The 19,571-nt window shown below is 36.4% G+C and overlaps 1 protein-coding gene and 1 pseudogene across 5 annotated transcripts in view; one reads left to right on the top strand and one right to left on the bottom strand.

Moving 5' to 3' along the window:
* Positions 1-19,571, bottom strand: part of PIGX (phosphatidylinositol glycan anchor biosynthesis class X) — a 34,515-nt gene that overhangs the window by 12,916 nt on the left and 2,028 nt on the right. The window contains exons 2-3 of one of the 5 annotated variants that reach the window (XM_067034308.1): positions 18,399-18,462; positions 4,863-5,004 (exon numbers count right to left, since the gene is read on the bottom strand). The exons of 1 other annotated variant lie outside the window; for it this stretch is intronic. The gene's annotated coding sequence lies outside the window, so the exon portion shown is untranslated. Of the gene's footprint in view, positions 1-3,377; positions 3,566-4,862; positions 5,005-18,398; positions 18,463-19,571 lie in introns of those variants that run through there. 3 more of the 5 variants (XM_067034309.1, XM_067034311.1, XM_067034310.1) reach the window with 3 other exon arrangements.
* On the top strand, positions 7,546-8,166 carry LOC131757571 (ras-related protein Rab-5A pseudogene; annotated as a pseudogene).

Here is a 19,571-nt window from a genome sequence, read left to right on the forward strand (position 1 = left end):
ACTGAAATCTCCAACTATAACTGTGGATTCATCTATTTCACCTTACAGTTCTACCAGTTTTTCTTTGTGCATTTTGAATCTCTGTTATTAGTGGCATAAATGTTTAGGATTATTATCTTCTTCTGATTAGTTGATCCTTTGTCAAAATGACCCTCCTTAGCACTGGTGATAGTCTTGGCTCTGAAATCCCTTTGACTAATGTTAATATAGCCACTTCAGCTTTCTTTTGATCAGTGTGACCATGTTCTATCTTTTGTTTTAAAATTTAAAGTTCATTTCTTGTATGCAACATACAGTTGGGTCTTGCTTTCTTATCCAATCTGAAAATCTCTGACTTTCAATGGAGATATTTAGACATTTACACTTAATATGATTATTGATATGGTTAAGTTTAATTCATCTTGTTCTCTATATCTTATATCTATTTTTTGTTCCCTTTATCTTCTGTCTCTGCCTTCTTTCCAAGTGACTGAATGTTTTTTATAGTTCCATTTAATCCGCTTTGCAGGTATATTAACTCAACTCTTTATTTTGTCATTTTTGTGGTTACTTTAGGGTTTATAGTAAACATCTTTAATGTAGCAGAGTCTACCTTCAAGTGATATTAAACTACCTTACATTTAGTATAACAACCTTACAAAAGTGTATTTCATTATTCACTTCCCAACTTTTGTGATAGTGCTATCATACATTTTATTCTTAGACATGATTAAGAATGGCTACACTACATTGTTATTATTTTTTGTCAATTATCTTGGAAAAACTTAAATAATAAGAGAAAAAAGCCATATTTACCCATGTAGTTATATTTCAAGTGCTAGTCATTCCTTGGTGTACATATAGATTTCATTTGGTATCATTTTCCTTCTGCCTGAAGGACCTCTTCTAACATTTCTTGTATTGGAGGTCTGATGGTAATGAATTCTTTCAGTCTGTACATCTGAAAAAGTCTTTATTTCACCTTTACCTTGAAAGGTATTTTCACTGGCTACAGAATTCTAAATTCACAGGTTTTTTCTTTCAATACTTTAAAGATAATGCTACTCCATTTTCTTGTTTGCATTATTTTTGACAAGAAATCTGCTGTTATTCTTATCTTTGGTCCTCTGTATTTTACATGTGGTTTTTTCACCTTCATGCTTTTAAGATTTTTCTCATTATCATTGTTTTAAACAATTTGATTATCATGTACCTTGGTGTAGTTTCCTTCATATTTCTTGTACTTGAGCATCGTAGATATGTGGGTTTATAGTTTTCATCAAATTTGAAAATTTCTCAGCCATTAATTCTTTTTTTTCTGGCTGCCTTGGGTCTTAGTTGTGACACACTGGATCTTCACTGTGTCATGTAGGATCTTTCGTTATGGCACGCAGGCTCTTCACTGCAGCACTCAGGCTTCTCTCTAGTTGCAGTGCATGGGTTCAGAGTGCATGGGCTCTTCAGTTGTGGCATGCAGGCTCCAGAGAGGGTGGGCTTTATAGTTTGTGGCACACGGGCTCTCTAGTTGAGGCACGCGGGCTCACCAGTTATGGTGCATGGGCTTATTGTCCCGTGGCAATAAGGGATCTTATTTGGGATCTTAGTTCCCGAATCAGGGATTGAACCCGCATCCCCTGCATTGGAAGGAGGATTCTTAACCACTGGACCACCAGGGAATTCCCTCAGCCATTATTTCTCCAAATATTTTTTCCATCTCCATCTCTTTCCTTTCTCCTTGTGGACTCCCATTACACCTCTCCCCCCAGCTCTATTGAGATATAATTGACATACAACATTGTGTAGGTTTAAGGTGTACAACATGAAGATCTGATATATGTATAAATACAAAATGATTACCATAATAAGATTAGTTAACACATCCATCACCTCACATAATTACCTTTATGTGTGTGTGTGCGTGAGGTGAATACTTTTAAAGTATACTCTCTTAGCAAGTTTCAAGTATACAATACAGTATCATTAACTATAGTTACCATGCTGTACATTAGATTTTCAGAACTTACTCATCTTATAACTGGAAGTTTGTACTCTTTGACTACATTCACCCATTTTTCCCACATTCTCACTCCTGGCAACCAACAATCTACTCTCTGTTTCTGAGTTCAGTTTTTCTTAGATTCCACATATAAGTGAGATCATACAATATTTGTCTTTCTCTGACTTATTTTACCTAGCATAATGCCCTCACAGTTCATGTGTTTTGCTGCAAATGGCAGGATTTTCTTTTTTATGGCTGAATAACATTCCACTGTGTGTCTGTGTGTGTGTATACATATTTATGTGTATATACACACATACATACACATGTATATACACATTTATATATAGCTCTCATTTTCATATCTATCTCTCTCTCTCACATTTCTTTGTCTGTTCATCCACTGATGGATGCCTAGGTTGTTTCCATACCCTGGCTATTGTAAACAGTGCTACAATGAATGCAGGGGTGCAGACGTCTCTTGGAAGCAGCCCAGTTACACTTACGGTGGAGGCTCCTTGAAGTTGTCCCACAACTCACTAATAATGCTCTACTCACTTTTTACGTTTCTTTTTTTAATCTCTTTTATATTTTTGGTAGTTTCTATTGCTATGATTTCAAGTTCATTAGTCTTTTCTTCTGCATTGATCTGCCATTAATTTCATCCAGAATATTTTCCATCTCACACTTTGTAGTCTTAATCTTTAAAATGGCAACTGTCCTTTCATATATCTTCCATTTCTCTACTTACCTTTTTGAACATATGGAATACAGTTATAATAACTATTTCCTTGGCCTGTCTGTTAATTCTAATATCTGGGTCAGTTCTGCATCAGTTTTGACTGATTCATTGATCTCCTCATTACAGGTCATATTTTCCCACATCCTTGCAATCCTTGCAAACTTTTTATTAGAGTCAAGATATTTTGATCTTTTTGGGTGCTAGATATTTCTGCATTCCTATAAATATCCTTGAGCTTTCTTTGGAATGCAGTAAATTTACTTGCAACAGTTTGATTTTTGGAAGGTCGTGGGTTTGAAATTTGTTAAGTAGGGCTGAAGCAATGTGCAGTCTAGGGCTTAGTGTTCCCCACTACTGAGTAAAAGTTCTTCTGTTTAACCTATCCAATGCCCAGTGAATTACGAGGATTTTCCTAGTCTGTTTGGTGGGAACAGGCACTACAACTGAGCCAGTGTGAGACACTGCTACCTCTAATTTTTTCATATGGTTCTTTTCCCAGCATCAAGCAGTTTCCTCACATGCATGCATTAATTAATCCTCAACTACGTACTTGAGGGGAACCTCTATGGATCTCTGCAGTTTGTCTACTTGCAGTTCTTTCCTCTCTGGTACACTGTCTAGTGAATTCTAGTGACTTTGGTCTTTCCCAAATCTTACCTTTATCTCCTCAACTCAAGAAGTCCATCAGGCTCTGCTTGGGTTCACCCTCCCTGTACTACAGCCTGAAAACTCTCATGCAAAATGCTAGGACACAGCTTCCCTGGTGGCGCAGTGGTTGAGAGTCTGCCTGTTGATGTAGGGAATGCGGGTTCGTGCCCCGGTCCGGGAGGATCCCACGTGCTGCAGAGCAGCTGGGCCCATGAGCCATGACCGCTGAGTCTGCGTGTACCGCAAAAAAAAAAAAAAAAAAAGCTAGGACAACTGAAGCGCTAACCTTATTTATTTCCCATCTCTAAGTTATCACTGCCTTCACTGCCTGATATTCAATTATTTTTTCCATTATTTCATATATTTTGTCTATTTCTTGGTTGTTTCAAGTGGGAAAGTAAATCTGGTCCCTGTTCTCCAACTTGGCCAAGGCAGAAGTCCTAACACATTTTGATTGAGTGAAACTTATGATTCCAAAAACACAGTATTTCCAGAACACAGGAAGAAATGGTGACTAGGGGTTAAAAAATAGGTGGAAGCTTATCATGTATACATTTTTACACCCCCTGAATTTTGAATCATGAGAATGTAATTACCTACTCAAAAACAAACTTAAGTAAATAAAACAGGTGAAGAAATTGGCGTAAACCACACTTAGAAATAAATCGCCATCATAAATGACTCTAAGCGTATCCATTTTGCCTTTTAAAAATTCATATATAAATTGTAATCCTATGAATTAAGACAGTGTTCCCCAAAATTTCTTAATAGGAATCACTTGGGTCATTAACAGATTTGGGGGTCCAATATGAACTGCTGAATTAAACTTTCCTAGGCAGACAATAACCTGCATGGGTGATTCTTATCAAAGTTAGCGAAACCCTTAACTAAGGAGTAAGATTTATTTCCAAAAAGAACAACAACTTTGCAATCAGACAATCCTGGATTCATTGCTTGGCTTTTCCATTTGCCTATGTGATCCTGGATAAGTTATTTGGCCTCTCTGTGCCTTTTTCCTTATCTATAAAATGCAATCTTTCCAAGGTTGTTATAAGATTAATCTATGTAAAGGGTGTGGGACATAATCCTTCTTATAATGCTTAATTTTACCTTGCTTAAAAAAAAAAGATGGTATTTGTCATACAGATATCCAATAAATATTTGTTTCGTTTCTTCCCTTACCCAAATTATACAGGTGTCGGGGTATATGTCAATTTAACAAAGTTGTTGTTGAAGCAGTATTTATTAACCATTAATCTTCTCAAACAGAAGCGTTAACAACATCAGTTTACTTGGCTTATTACTGACAAGTATGACAGGTATCACTCACTTTTTAAAGAATACTCCTGTCCTATCTTTAAAAGGTTACTTTATACACTTCAAAAAAATCAATATAAAAGTACTACAATGTTCTCTTACCTATTTTGCCTTAATCCAAATTATAGCATCCCTACAATAATTTCTCTCTCAAAAAAACCCCTCTAACACTTGTACCTCTGTTATGTTTCTCTCTCGTAATGAAGCCAACTCATACGGATCCACAAAAAGTCCTGTCGGGATGTACTGTTTAATTAAGAGTCGGCAGGTCTGTAAGTTCTCAATGCTCTCTCCAAATTTCACTTTTATTAACAGGTCTCTGTAAGACAAGTAGGTTTAAAGTAAATATCTTCATTCATTTTTTTAAATGAGGTAGTATAATGTTATATTCAAGTTAGTAGAAATACTATATTTCAAATTAGTTTTTCAAAACAAGATTATATCAAGTCAAATGAAATATTTACATCACATCAGAACCACTCATTAGATCTTTCATAAATTCATGTCATAAGCCATAATACATTATTAGTGTGAAAACAGATAAAGATCAATGGAAAGGGATGGAGTCCAGAAACAGACACACTTTTAAAAACAAAGGTGCCAATATAATTTGATGGGGATAAGATTGTCTTTTCAGCAAACGGTACTGAAACAACTGTGTATCTATATAGAAAAAACTGAATCTTGACTGCTACCTCATCCCATACTACAAATATTAATTTGAAATAGATTATAAACCTAAATGGATAATTGTCCTGGCATTCTGTCTGGAGGCCCATTCTGGACCAAGTGCAGGGAAGAAGATCCAAAGCACGGTGGTTTTGTTTAAGTTAGAAAACAGACAGAAGATAAGGGTGGCTTAAGTAGCTAGAAGTCACAGTGCTATGTTCCAGAAAGGAAGGAACTTCATAGAAAGAGTTCTAGAAGTCTGAAATGGAATCCCCTTGATTTTTTGTTGAATACTAAAATAAGCGTGAGTAAGAGGTAGCTCCACAAGACTAGACAAAGAATTACAAGGGAAGTGAAAGATGAGAAATTCTGAAATTTCACAGAGGATGGGGAGACACTGCATTCCAACCAACCAAAGCATAGAGACCAAAGGGCTCAGCAGAGATTCCCATAGAGATAGAAATAGAATGGTGGTTGCCTGGGGCAGGGGGAAGGGAAGAATGGGGAGTTATTGTTAAGAGGCACAGAGTTTCAGTTTTGCAACATGAAGAGATTTATGGATGGACAGTAGAGATGGTAACACAACAATGTGAATGTCCTTAATGTCACTGAAGTGTACAATTAAAAATGGTTAAGATGGCAAATTTTATGTTACAGACATTTTACCACAATTAAAATAAATAATAATGTAAAAAATACATGACTGGCTGTTCAGAGCAAAAGTAACAACAATATATGGTAGTATTTATAACATAAGCAAAACATGTATAGTTAATAAATGTATGGCAAGAATAGCATAAAGGGGAGGAGAAAGAAGTGAACTATTCTGATATACGATTCGTACATTATTCATGGTATACAATAATATTTGAAGGTAGACTATGATAAGTTAAAACTGTAAACCCTAAAGCAAACAATTTTTTAATTGTTTGAAAAAGAGAAAGGTACAGTTAATAAGCCAAAAATGGAGATAAAATGGAATGATTAAAAAATATTCCATTTATCCAAAATAAGGTAGAAAAAAGAAAAAAGATTAAATGGAACAAATAAAAAACACAGAGGGCTTCCCTGGTGGCGCAGTGGTTCAGAGTCTGCCTGCCGATGCGGGGGACGCGGGTTCGTGCCCCGGTCCGGGAGGATCCCACATGCCGCGGAGCCGCTGGGCCCTGAACCATGGCCGCTGGGCCCTGAACCACGGCCGCTGGGTCTGCGCGTCCGGAGCCTGTGCCCCGCAACGGGAGAGGCCACGATAGTGAGAGGCCCGCGTACCGCAAAAAAAAAAAAAAAAAAAAACACAGAAAAAAAGTAGCAAGATGGATAGATTTAAATCAAACCAACCAAATCTATATTTAAATTAAAAGTAAATAGTCTGATCACTCCAATTAGAATGTAGAGACAGACTGGATAAAATAGCAACACTTAACTATATGCTGTCTACAAGAAACGTTAAATATAAACACAGAGATAAAAGTAGAAGGATGGGAAAATGTATGCAAATGTTAATAACAATAAATATGGAGTGGCTATATTAATACTTAAAAAGTGGACTTCAGGATAAGGAATATTGTCAGGGATAAAGAAGGACATTACATAAAAATAAAAGGGTTTATCGTCAAGAAAATATAACAATCCTAAATGTACTTTATGCACCTAAAAACAGAGCTTCAAAGTATTCATATATTTTACTTCTTAGCAAAAACTGGTTGAACTACAAGGATAAACAGACAAATCCACAATTAGAGAAAAAGATTTTCATGCCCTTCCCTCCATAATGGATAGAACAAGTAGAGAGAAAATCAGTAAGGATACAGAAGGCATGAACAACCTTCAATTTAGTCGATCTAATTAACAATTACAGATCATACTCAGTGCATAAGAAAAACTATACGCTGGGCAATAAGTCTCTAGAAGTTTAAAAGAACTGAAATCATGCAGAATATGGTCTCTAACTACATGGAATTAAATTGGAAATCAATAGAGGGAGGAGACACTGCCTCCACCAAAGCCACAGCTTCAGCTTCTCTCTTGTCCTTTGGGCTATGCCCGGGATCTGCTGCCAGGTAGCTTCAGCCCCACAGCCCTGCATGTGTGGTCTCAGGTTCCTTTAGTTCCAGAAAGAGAAAAATTGACACCTCGCATCCTATAAACTGATCTAAGAGACTGAAATTAGGGACTTCTTTCAAATTTAAACATGGCTAATCAAAGAGCAACAAGACCCAACGGGCCAAACACTGGAAATAAAATACAGTATGCTGGTACAAACTGGTACTTCTGGGAGGGCCTGCTGTTGGCATATCAAACCTGGTGCTTCGTCTTGTGAAGGACCACTTTCATGAATTTCAAGACAGTACCACCGGGGCTGTTTTTTTAAGCTATGTGAAATATGGGACATGAGATACAGCTGGTCAAGAATGATGTCATAGCCTAGCACCAATGTACTACAGAGAACTACAAGCAGCCATTAGTTGCATATGATATCACAAATGAGGAGTCCTTTGCAAGAGCAAAAGACTGGGTTAAAGAACTTCAGAGGCAAGTGAGTTCTAACATAGTCATAGCTTTACCAGGAAACAAGGTCGACCTAGAATAAAAGGGCTGAGATTTCCAGGAAGTACAGTCCTATGGAGATGACAAGTTATTCACGAAGACATCAGCTCAAACATCAATAAATGTAAATGAAATATTCACAGTTATAGCTAAAAAGCTGCCAAAGAATGAACTACAGAATCCAGAAGCAAATTCTGCCAGAGGAAGAGCAGTAGGCCTTACTGAACCCACACAGCCAACCAGGGGTCAGTGCTGTAGTTACTAACCTACAGTTGGAACTAGGTAGAATATTCTTCTGTTTTCTAAATGTTAGCAGTAGAATTGGAGCATTTAACAAGTTTAGTATGACTTCCAAAAAGAAGAGACTTAGAATAGAGTCAATTTTCTAATACAGAATTATTTTAAGTGTTTTGAACTTAATTTTTAAAAATATGCATGTGTCCCTGACTAATGTTTCAGGAATAGAAGGAGAGAATGAGAGCTGTGTGTCCACTTATTTCATTGGAAGGTTAGGGGGAATCGTTTCTCATCACCAGAGATAAAGACAAATGACTGTCTGGACTGACAGTTAACCAGAACCCACAGTTCTATGAAAAAGATTTGGAACACTTCAGAAACATTCTTTATTTAGAAGTAGGTTCTAAAGATACTTATACTTAGCTACAGTATTCAGGCTAACAGTAATTTCTCCTAGTATCTATATTTAAAGTGTACATTCCACATTTTAACAAATTATCCAAGAGAAAACAGTCCCATATCTTCAAGGGAAAAAAATGAACATCAGTAGCATCTAAACTATAGCTAGTCCTGTTATATTTTAAATGGGCTTAAAATATCAAATGTAGGGACTTCCCTGGCGGTGCAATGGATGGGACTCCACGCTCCCAATGCAGGGGGCCTGGGTTGAATCCCTGGTCAGGGAACTAGATCCTACATGCATGCCGCAACTAAGAAGTTCGCATGCCACAACTGAGGAGCCCACGTGCCACAACTGAGGAGACTTCAAGCCGCAACTAAGGAGCCTACCTGCAGCAACTAAGGTCCGGCACAACGAAATAAATAAATAATTAGATATATTTTAAAAAATCAAATGTAACCCCATCTTGTTTTAGGAATATGAAAAATGATAAGTGCATCTTGATGAACAGTGTTCCCTTCAAACATGTGACCTTATCAACAAAAGTGAGATAAACCAGGTGTCTGTGATTCTGTTTAATCACTGCTGGTCATTATGTAGGTTTTGTTGTTTAGGGGAAGAGAAGGAGCTTTTGTCCCCGTTGGACATAATACAGTCAATACACTAACAATCATCATGTACATTCAAACTTATTATTTATTTTTGGCTGCGTCGGGTCTTGGTTGTGGCGCACAGGCTGTTCAGCCATGGGCTTCTCCCTAGTTGTGGTGTGTGGGTTTTCTCTTCTCTAGTTGTGGCGTGCAGGCTCCAGGCCACGAGCTCAGTAGTTGTGGTGTGTGGGCTTAGTTGACCTGTGGCATGTGGGATCTTAGTTCCCTGACCAAGGATTGAACCCATGTCCCCTGCATTGTAAGGTGGATTCTTTACCACTGGACCACCAGGGAAGTCCCCAAACTTATTTTAGAGTTAGTCTTCAACTGTGCTGTAAGTAGGGTAATGCATGGTAATTTCCACATATATGTTTATGACTTTGCTGTAATATGTAAGAGTTGCTTAAAAGAATGCAAATGCTCTATTTACAATAACCAGGACATGGAAGCAACCTAAGTGTCCATCAACAGATGAATGGATAAAGAAGATGTGGCATATATATACAATGGAATAGTACTCAGCCATAAAAAGGAACGAAACTGAGTTATTTGTAGTGAGGTGGATGTACCTAGAGACTGTCATACAGAGTGAAGTCAGAAAGAGAAAAACAAATAACACATATATATGGAATCTAAAAAATCTAGCACATATATATGGAATCAAAAAAAAAAAAGAAAATGGTCAGAAGAACTTAGGGGCAAGACGGAATAAAGACACAGACCTGCTAGAGAATGGACTTGAGGATATGGGGAGGGGGAAGGGTAAGCTGGGACAAAGTGAGAGAGTGGCATGGACATATATACACTACCAAACATAGGGTGGATAGCTAGTGGGAAGCAGCCGCATAGCACAGGGAGATCAGCTCAGTGCTTTGTGACCACCTAGAGGGGTGGGATAGGGAGGGTGGGAGGGAGGGAGATGCAAGAGGGAAGAGATATGGGGACATATGTATATGTATAACTGATTCACTTTGTTATAAAGCAGAAACTGACACACCATTGTAAAGCAATTATACTCTAATAAAGATGTTAAAAAAAGTATGCAAATGAATAGTTACTAAAACAATTTTTTTCTTCTCTCCCCGTTTGAAAGAAAGGGGCTTCAGTTGTTCCTACATGGCTAGAACCATAATAAACAATATACCTGTAATGTATAACATTAAATATTCTGATATGTTAGAAACGATAATGCAGCCTTGTTTTCCCAATTCATTTTATTTTGATAGGTTCAGTATATTGCACTAATTGTTTTAGGTATGAGATAGACCATGTGTCAGAGATGATTTAATCTATTCAAGTGTTGAACTGTTAGCACAACTTCTACATTTACAGTAATTCAGAATTAGTAAGGAAAACAGTTCACCAGTGTTTAGTTTTATACTAAGGTGCTCAGGTTGAAATAAAATGGTTATTATAAAAAGAAAAAAAACAATAAAAGATTTCTGGAAATACCCCTAAAACCTTAAAATCAAACAATTGTGTCTAAAGGACTGACACCAAAGATGAAATAAAAAAGGAAATTAGAAAATATACTGAACTAAATTAAAATGAAAAGAGGGGAATTCCCTGGTGGTCTAGTGGTTAGGGCTCCACACTTCCACTGCAGGGGGCATGGGTTTGATCCCTGGTTGGGGAACTAAGATCCCACATGTCATGCAGCACAGCCAAAAAATAAAATTAAAAAAGCTGCAGTGATCCAAACAGTGTGGTACCAGTGAAAGAATAGAAAATAGATCAATGGAACAGAATAGAGAGCCCAGAAATAGACCTACACACATATAGTCAACTTATCTTTAAAAAAACAAATGAAAACAAATATGTCAAAATTTGTAGGATAGCAGAAATACAGAAACAGATGTAGTGGACATACCTATGGATACCAAGGGGGAAAGGGAGGGGGGATGAATTGGGAGATTGGGATTGACAGATATACACTATTGATACTATGTATAAAATAGATAACTAATGAGAATCTACTGTATAGCACAGGGAACTCTACTCAATACTCTGTGGTGACCTAAATGAGAAGGAAATCCAAAAAAAGAGGGGATATATGTATATGTATAGCTGATTCACTTTGCTGTACACTATAAAGTAACACAATATTGTAAAGCAGCCATACTCCAATTAAAAAATCATTAAAAAATAATAAAATTAAAGAAAATTTGTAGGATATAACTAAACCTCTGCTTAGAAGGAAATTTATACTTTTTGTTTATTCATTTCTTATTGAAGTATAGTTGCTATACAATATTACGTAGGTTACATGTATATAATAGAGTGATTCACAATTTTTAAAGGTTATACTCCATTTATAGTTACTATAAAATACTGGCTATATTCCCCATGTTGTACAATATACTGCTGTAGCTTATTTTATACCTAATAGTTTGTACCTCTTACTCCCCTACCCGTATGTTGCCCGTCCCCACTGGTAACCACTAGTTTGTTCTCTATATGTGTGAGTTTGCTTATTTTTTGTTACATTCACTAGTTTGTTGTATTTTTAGATTCCATATATATAAGTGATATCATACCGTATTTGTCTTTCTCTTCTGACTTATTTCACTTAGCATAATGCCCTCTAAGTCCATGCATTTTGCTGCAAATGGCAAAAATTTGTCCTTTTTTTACAGCTGAGTAGTATTCCATTGTGTGTATATATATATATATATATATATATATATATATATATACCACATCTTCTTTATCCATGCATAGAAATTTATCCTTTTAAATGCAAAGATACTTATATTAGGGGGGAAAAGGTCTAAAAATCAATAACCTAAACTGCCATATTAAACAACAAAAAAGGAAGAGGAAATTAAACTTAAAGTAAAAAGGAAGGAGATAATAAAGCGCAGACATTAATGAAAGAGAAAGTAGACAAATAATAGAGAAAAATCAATGAAATATTTCCTTTGCAGAGATCAATAACATTGGTAAATCTCTAGACTGATCATGAAAGAAAAAAAAAAAGCACAAATTACCAGAATGAAAGAGGGAACATTACTACACAACCTCTACATACTAAGAGGACAATAAGGGAATATTTGAATAATTTTATTCCAATAAATTAAACTTAAATAAAATAGACAAATTCCTGGAAAGAAAAAAAATCACTAAAACTGATAAAAGAAATAAAATATCTGAATGCTCCATATCTTCAATTTGTAATAAAAATATTTAAAGCCTTCCCAAATAGAAAACCTCAGGCCTAGATGTTTGTTTTTTTGTTTTTTAAAAAAATATTTATTTATTTATTTATTTGGCTGCACCAGGTCTTAGTCTCAGCCTGTGGGATCTTCGAGCGGGATCTTTGTCGTGGCGTGTGAGATCTAGTTCCCAGACCAGGGATCAAACCCAGGCTCCCTGCATTGGGAGCATGGAGTCTTAACTGCTGGACCACCAGGGAAGTCCCAGGCCTAGATGGGTTTATTGTTGAATTCTATTAAACATTTAAGGAAGAAATGCCAATGCTACACAATCAGAAAACAGAGAAGAAGGAAATATTTCCCAATTTATTCTACAAGGCTGGCATTGCCCTGACACCAAAACCAGAATAAGGCATCACATCAAAAGAAAAGACCAATATCCCTCAAGAACATGAAATGAAAATCCTTAACAAAGAATTAGCAAATCAAATCCAGCAATATATCAAAAAGATAATGCTTAGGGGTTAATTTAACAAAATACATGCAAGACCTATACTCTGAAAGTTATAATATTGTTAAGATAAACTGATAAAAGCTAAATAAATGAAAATACTATACTCATGCATTGGAACATTCATTAATATTAACATATCAGTTCTGTACAAATTTATCTAGAGTTTCAACAGAATCCCAACCAAAATTTTATGAAGCTTTTTTTTTGTGTGTGTGGTACGTGGGCCTCTCATCGTTGTGGCCTCTCCCGTTGCGGAGCACAGACTCCAGAAGCACAGGCTCAGTGGCCATGGCTCTCAGGCCCAGCCGCTCCACAGCACGTGGAACTTCCTGGACCGGGTCACGAACCCGCGTCCCCTGCATCGGCAGGCGGAACCTCAACCACTGCGCCACCAGGGAAGCCCTATGAAGGTTTTTTGAAGAAATCTACAAGTTGATTTCAAAAGTTATATGAAAATGCAAAGGGTCTAGAATAACCAAAACAACATTCAAAAAAAAAGGTGAAGGACTCAGACTTCCTGATTTGAAGATGTAGCATCAAGCTACATCTATTATCAAAATAGTACATTACGGAACATACAGATCAGGGGTTGGCAAACATTTTCTGTAAAGGTCCTAACAGTAAAATTATTTAGGCTTTGGGAGTCATATAAGGCTTCTGTTGAATATTTTTCTTTGCCTTTTTTTTAAACAACCTTTAAAAGTGTAAAAATCATTTTTAGCTCAAGGGTGGTACAAAATGAGCAGGATTTGGCCTATAGGCCATAGTCTGAATACAGTACACAAATAGATCCTCACATATAAGGTAATTAATTTTCAACAAATGTGTCAAGGTAATTTGATGAGGAAAGAATAGTCCTTTCACCAAATGATGCTGGATCAACTGGATATCCATATGGAAAATTAACCTCAACCCCCACCTAACAGTGTATTAAAAAATTAATTCAAAATGGATCATATGCTATATAACACTTCTAAAAGAAAATTTCCATGATCTTGGAATAGACAAGGATTTCTTACACAGAACACAAAAACCATGAACCACAAAAGAAAAAATTTGATAAACTATACTCTATCAAAATTATAATTCTTAAAACTCGATAATAGGGCTTCCCTGGTGGCACAGTGATTGAGAGTCCGCTTGCCGATGCAGGGGACACGGGTTGGTGCCCTGGTCCAGGAAGATCCCACATGCCACGGAGTGGCTGGGCCCGTGAGCCATGGCCGCTGAGCCTGAGCATCCGGAGCCTGTGCTCCGCAACGGGAGAGGCCACAACAGTGAGAGGCCCGCGTACCGCCAAAAAAAAGACTAAGACACTTCACAAAGGAAGATATACTAGTGGACAATAAGGACACAAAAAGATGCTCAATATCATTACTCATCAGGGAAATACAAATTAAAATTACAATGAGATACAACTACACATCCACCAGAAAGTCTAAAATTAAAAAGACTGACCATATCAAGTGCTGGCAAGGACGTGGCAGAAACAGAACTCTCATACATTACTGATGAGAATGTAAAACAGCATAACCACTTTGGAAAACAGTTTGGCAGTTTCTTAAAAAGTTCAACATTTATCTATCATATATCCAGCAATTCTGTTTATTGATATTTACCCAAAATTAATGAAAACATGTCCACACCAAGACTTGTACACAACTGCTCATTATAGCTTTATTTATCATGGCCCAAAACTAGGAACAACTCCAATGCCATAGATATGTGAATGAATAAACAAATTTCAGTACTCTGCAACAAAAAGAACAAATTACTGCCATACAGAACATGGTTAAATCTCATTGACATAATGCTCAGTGAAAGAAGCCAGATATCAAAAAGTACATACTGTATGATTTCATTTATATAAAATTCCAGAAAATCTATCTAGTAACAGAAGTAGATCAGTGATTGGCTGAGTGTGGGTATGGGTGAGGAAGAATAACTGCAAGTAGCACATGAGTCTTTTTGGAGATGATGAAAATGTTCTGTATTTTGACTGGTTACATGGTTACATGGGTGTATATAGTTGTCAAACTCAATGAAGTTTATTAAAAAAAAAACACTATGGGGGCTTTCCTGGTGGTGCAGTGGTTAAGAATCCACCTGCCAATGCAGAAGACACGGATTCAATCCCTGGTGGGGGAAGATCCCACGTGCCGCAGAGCAACTAAGCCCATGCACCACAACTACCAAGCCTGCACTCTACAGCCCGCGAGCCACAACTACTGAGCCCGTGTGCCACAACTACTGAAGCCCACGCGCCTAGGGCCTGTGCTTCACAACAAGAGAAGCCACTGCAATTAGAAGCCAGCGCACCGCAATGAAGAGTAGCCCCTGCTCGCCACAACTAAAGAAATTAACTCGCGTGCAGCAACGCAACAATGAAGACCCAATGCAGTCAAAAATAAACTAATTTTAAAAAAAACCACTATGAAACAGTACTATTATAATTCCTATTTTACCTGGAAGAAAACAAAGCAGTAGGGTAAAATACCCATGTTACTCTCTTCATAGAAAAATTGTCATCTCCAACTTAAAAAGTATGGGGAGGGCTTCCCTGGTGGCGCAGTGGTTGAGAGTCTGCCTGCCGATGCAGGGGACATGGTTTCACGACATGGTCCGGGAAGATCCCACATGCCGCGGAGCGGCTAGGCCCGTGAGCCATGGCCGCTGAGCCTGTGCGTCTGGAGCCTGTGCTCCACAACGCGAGAGGCCCGAGTACCGGAAAAAAAAAAAAGAAATTAAGAAGTATGGGGAAATGTTTTCAGGCTTTACGTATGATATTAGTTTCTGGTTCTCAGATAGTCAATAAATTTATATGAACTCACTGCTCTAGGAACACAGCAGAAATTCCAAGAATTAAATATCAAGAGCAGCTATCTCTATAGATATTTTTTGCTTTTATTCTTTAAAGTAGTCTGAGGTAATTTTACATATAGCAGTTTATGTTCCTAATAATTTGCATTCACTGAAAGAATTCTGAATAGTTTCTGTGGCATTGTTATATTCTATTTTTGCCCCAAAATATCATTTCTAGTGATATAAAAGCTAATCACAGAATACAAAAATCAATTAAATCCAAAAGTTGTGTATATACATGTGAGTAAACAAAAATATTTTCCCTCTTTCAAGAAAAGAAAGAGGGAAAGCAAAGCAAAGCACAGAGAGACTAAGTAACTCAGCCAAGAGCTAAGATTCAAACTCCAGTAGTTACACTCTAGAGCCCAAATTGTTAGCCACTATTTCATTCTGCCTCTATAAAATATCAAGAGCAGCTATCTATATATATATTTTTTGCTTTAATTCTTCTAAATATATTCTAAAGTAGACTATATCTATTATCTCTTTTCTTCTGGATACTATATATGTATTTGTGAACATGTAATATCTTATCATAAGAAAAAACACATATATTTAAAATGACAAAGACTCTTCAGGACCTCCCTCCAAGATGAATTCAACCAATTAACCAAAACATTTCGGATGTATTTGTTAATCTTTATGAAGTTATTCACCTGTGTTACCTTCCAGTTCACATTCTTCATCTTTTTCTCAAATATAACACGTAAATTTCATCAAAAGACTTGCAGAAAATCAGATATACTATAGTTATAGCATTCCTCTGATCCACCTATCCAGTAACTCTATAAAAGAAATAAGCTTGTAATAAAGCTTATTCATGCTAGTCCCCAGAAACCAACAGTTTCTATTCTGTATTCACAAACCGTCGTTTTAGTAATCTGGCTTAGAATTTTGCCCAGAATCTACAATAACTAAGTAACTTCCAGATCATCCGAAGATTATAAACAGAAGTTCAGCAATGGTTTAAGCAAGTTCTCCTAATGCAATGAGATATAATTCTTCAGAGAGGGGACACTCTAAACTCATTTATATTCTTTAAGGCCCTTTCGTGTAATTAATTCCCTTACATTTTCTGCACTTCAGTTTCCTACTACCAATAACCACTTGGCCCTTTCCAGAGTGGGATTAATTCTTCTTGACCAAGAAGACAGAAATAAGAGGGGCTAACAAATTCTACTTTCTATGATATGTTAATATTTCTTCATCTACCCTCTCAAGACTATACGTGCTCTAAACATAACTAAAAAAGCCTTTTAAAAAAATGATTGTTGGCATTTTCTGAAGGTTTCAAATAACTCTGAGATTTCTAGTTTCTGAAGCTATTCTTATGGGTTCTGTCACTCTTCACTGTTGGTTTTATATCCTGCTTTTTATCTCAGTATTTAGAATTGGACAGAGCTACTTTTGTTGTCACAATAGTCTCTTCAGTTACTCCTTTCTTCCTTACTGGAATCAGTTATCTCCCACTCCTCTTGAAAATACATTCCAATTATGTTAAAGAGAGAAGCTATATAATTGGCATAATTACCCTGATATTGCTTAAAATGGGTCTGGAACTCTGACAAAAACTCCTTTCAGAAGTGAATTCCCTCCCAAATTCAGTTTTATACTTTATAGTCACACCTCCCCTTTGAAACTGTACTGCCCAGATTGATCACCGATCTCATCATTAATAATAATAGCTAACATTTCCTGGGTATGTGCTATGTGACAAGCACTACATTAAGGAGCTTTCCATATATTCTCTGATCTAATCATCACAACCCTAATAAGGAAATACTATCATTATCCACCTTTATCAGTAAGGTAGCAATGACTTAAGTAACTTGACTAAGGCCACACAGATACTAAATAATAGAGCTACATTTTGAGCCCAAATTTAACTGAATTAAAAACAAACAGAAAAACCAAGTTCTTTCTACTACACCTCCTAGCCATTCACTTGTAGGCTAACGTTGAAGAGTGAGGAGAGCGAGTTGTTTTAGTTTAAGGTGACTTATAAAATGAAGGGATTTAAAAAATATATGTATCAGAATTTATAAGTCTGATAATCTGATAATAATTTCAAAGTGACCACCTTGAGAAGCTTTAAAGTTTGGGAATTTCTTATGGAACAGTTTCCACAACATTTTATCAGTCTTTTAAATATTTTTAATACTGGCAAATATTCATTTTTGAGGATAGTTTCTTTTTTGGAAATAGTTTGGTCTTTGGAACCAAGTCTTGTAAATTAGAAATAGTGATTTAGGGGGGTATGATATCTTAGTACTTGAGAGTGTGGCTTTGGAGTATGATAGTCATAAATTTGAATCAGAGCTCTACCACCCTAACCTCTATGTAATTATTTAAATTCCCCGAGCCCTAGTCCCTCATCTGAAATACTAGAAAGGTATCATCTATCTTACAACCATTGTGAAGATTAAACGGAATACTGTATATATAGTTTCTGGCTATATAAATATATAATAGATAGGTGTAATAAATAATAAATGTTTGTTTTCTCCTCTTCTCCACTGTTAATCATTATTTCAAACTATGAACCACATATGTCACTTATAACTTTAAAAAGGCAAGTAATTTTTTTTCAGTTTATCCAATTTTCAACTATTGATTTTTTGCTTTAAATTACATTGAAAAAGTATTTTGATATAAAGTATAAGTCAATGGGCAACTTACCTGTGGAAACCATCTTTCAAAACTTCTTGCCTCAAAATAATTTCAGAACAAGTGGCCCTTACGCCTACAAGCATGAAAAGATTTTTTTAAACAAAATAAGCACTCAATGAAAGAATATTTAAATAATCAGAAAATAATTGTTTGAATAGGCTTTAATTGCCTGGAAAATCTAACCAACCTAAAAGCAAAACAAAAACTTTTTAAAACTTAAGCAATTTGAGCTACACATAAATCTATTTCTAGTATAGCACAGGGGTTAAAAGTCTTGACTTTGGAGTTAGATTGTCTAGTTTCAAACCCCAGTCTGTCTATTAACAGCTGTGTGACTTTGGGCAAGATAGTTTCTCTCTCTACTAGTTGTCATGGGAATTTAATATATGTAGAAGCACTTAGAACAGGGTCAACCATATAGCAAGCACTCTATATAAGTGTTTGCTATTTATATTACTTTATTCAGGTGATCCCAGGACACCAAAAACAACAGAATGGCAAAGAGCCAGGAAACCTCAATTTTAATCCTAGCTCACTGAAACTGAGTATCAGATACAAACTGGCAACTTCTATATTCTACCATCCACACACAGTAAAAACTGAGAGGATGGTACACCATGCCTTGTGGAGACATTTAAAGAAACAACAAAAACTGGAGGCTTTTGAAAGGTTCAAAGGGTTCCTTTATAAACTTAGAATAACCAGAAATCTCACTATACTGACTCCATGCAGAATTCAGACATTAAAACTGTTACTCAGTGTCAGTCTCATAAAGTTAAAAATTCAGGGCTTCCCTGGTGGCGCAGTGGTTGAGAATCCGCCTGCCGATGCAGGGGACACGGTCGTGCCCTGGTCCGGGAGGATCCCACATACTGCGGAGCAAAACCAAAACAATAAAAATTCAGCTACTAATGACCACCAACTCTGCCCAGGCTATGGAATTTTACTCCATTTTCAAAAGCTGGAAGTGTGTGGGAAGAATATTAAAACAAACATACAGAAAAACCATACACTACTGTATGTTGCTAAGTCCATTAGATGCATTACTGAGAAGATCCAAAAATTAAAAAAAAAAAAATGACAGGGAGATGGAAACATTTGGAATATACTAGAGAAGGAAGGAAAAAAGTATGAAAGACAACATTTATTAAATAATACCTATATGACAGATTCTCTACTTGG

The sequence above is a fragment of the Kogia breviceps genome, chromosome 5, assembly GCF_026419965.1.
Source record: "Kogia breviceps isolate mKogBre1 chromosome 5, mKogBre1 haplotype 1, whole genome shotgun sequence".
Taxonomy (NCBI): Eukaryota; Metazoa; Chordata; class Mammalia; order Artiodactyla; family Physeteridae; genus Kogia; species Kogia breviceps.